Raw genomic sequence first — 2108 nt, 5'->3', positions numbered from 1 at the left:
TGTTGAGACATCAGATCTTTTATCCTTGAAATATTCTTGAGGTGATAGTAACAAGTCTAACATCCAGGCATCCATGAAAACAGAATTTACTAAATTTAATGGAGTTAGAAGTTAGCAGGAAGTTAGCTCGCTAGTTTCCACCTAAACATGATACAGCATGTTCTGACTGAGGGATTTCTGAAAAAATTCAAACATACAGCTCTGCTATCACTTCCAACATAAACACAGACAGAAAACTAAACAGCAGTGATGCTTGTAGGGTTACTGAGGTTGGACTAGCTGGTATATAATGTTGTACACCAACAGCGCACACAGGGCTTATATACACAGGGAAGTAATCAGGGAATGAGAAACAGGAGGAAGACACAGCTGGGAGAAATTAGGCTAATGAGACAAGGGAGAAGTAAAACACGCTGACATGAGACACGAACTTTCAAAGTAAAACAGGAAACCAGAAACAATTCACAAAGATGCGGACTGAGAAACATGGACTTTACACAGAGGGACACACAAGCAGAGAAGACTAAGCACAGAACTAAACCTATACTAAACATGAGGGCAAGAGAACAAAACCTAAACCAGAATAATTAAAATAATCAACACAGGATAGCTAAAGAATCAGAACATAAATATAATGAACATAATCTAGAAAAACACCAAAATACAAGAAACCAAAAAAGCTGGTTCAAAATGACCCAGAACCGTGACACCTTGTGTATGAAAACAGACCCATTCATCGACGGTGCACCTTATGATCCGAAAAATACAGAAAAATTCTTGCTGTGTAGACATGGTGAACAAAAGAGTTGCACCTCCTGACTTCAGGTTGAATGCAGGGGACATGCTATCCCTAATATTTAGACTGTGCCTTTGTCCCTCTAGTAATATATAAAAGGAGCAAATCGGTCACTAGAGACTGATTTCTTTACTTGAAGGCAGGAATTTCCATCATGAATGTTGCAGAAAACCCACTAAATCCACCAGGAAAAATTGAGGCTGACACTTGTCTTTTCCTGGGGGAGGATACCCAAACCATCGGATTAATGTGCCACCAAAGCCCTCACACCTGCTCACCTTAAGACACAAAGGGGCGATCGGTTACTGTCAGAGGAACACACTGTCATGTTAGGAATTCCTCAGGCCTCTGGAGTCACTGTTAATCAGGGAAATGCCCCAAGTTAAATAGAGCATGGAAGCCTGTCAGGGGAAGGTGGACTGGAGTATCAGGAGAAAGACTACTAACCACACAGGGAGGCAGAGCAGTGGGGGATTTCTCCGGAGAAACGACTGATTTTCTGTGGCTGTGTGTGTCTCTGGCAAGATGATTTGGGCCACAAAGTTGAAATCACATTGCCAGAGACTACTGCACTGCTACGGAGTCTCCGACTGTTCCTGGAGGGCATGCATATACCTGTGTACTGGAGGTTCTTCAAGCAACCAGTCTGAAAGAGCTCATCCGAGGCACGGTCAGTGGATTGGTGCTAGCTGTGTCATGTGTACAGTGTCTGATTGGGTGCAGAACTTAGTTGACTGCTGACCAGGGAGTCTTGAATATTTGTTCACAGTGGCTAAGTTCGTCACTCATACAGAGACGATCGGCATTTTTTTTTTAACTTGGCGACTGGCTCTATTGAAGACTGTTTTATGAGGACATTACACTCCTGCCATGTTTTGTTCATTATGTAGAATTTCACCTTGTGACTATCAGGGGTCACATGTGGAGTCTCTTTACCATCTTCACGATCCCCTGAGAAAACATCTGGCCTCCCCCTCGTGCTTTCTGAGCTGACAGCAGTTTGATCAAATACACTGGCTCAGTTCAGCAGGAACGAGAGTTTAGTCAGCGGGCATCATCTTAATGCCAGATGAGCAAATTTATCCACAAAGAATTGGAAGTGTTTGTTTTTCCAAATCTTCAGTTTGACATTTTGGTGTTTACCCTTCTCCTGAAAGGAGTCAATTTCCTTTTAACGACTTTTCTTTTCCCATGTCTGCAATTTGCCAGATTTTCTCTACCTGTGCCTTGTTCCCACCCGAAGTCTGGCCTGTCCCTCTAATGCCCTCATACATTGTGTGTGTGTGTGTGTGTGTGTGTGTGTGTGTGTGGG

At 43.1% G+C, this 2108-nt stretch overlaps 1 protein-coding gene across 1 annotated transcript in view; it reads left to right on the top strand.

Annotated features, from left to right (window-relative positions):
- LOC102214565 (zinc finger protein 229-like) overlaps positions 1-2108 on the top strand; it is a 17345-nt gene that overhangs the window by 7776 nt on the left and 7461 nt on the right. The gene's annotated exons all lie outside the window — the stretch shown is intronic.

Source organism: Pundamilia nyererei, unplaced genomic scaffold (genome assembly GCF_000239375.1).
Source record: "Pundamilia nyererei isolate P.nyererei 1_Seehausen unplaced genomic scaffold, PunNye1.0 scaffold00016, whole genome shotgun sequence".
Lineage (NCBI taxonomy): Eukaryota > Metazoa > Chordata > Actinopteri > Cichliformes > Cichlidae > Pundamilia > Pundamilia nyererei.
The sequence above is the reverse complement of the archived record's forward strand: the minus strand, read 5'-3'. Positions and strand labels throughout refer to the sequence as shown.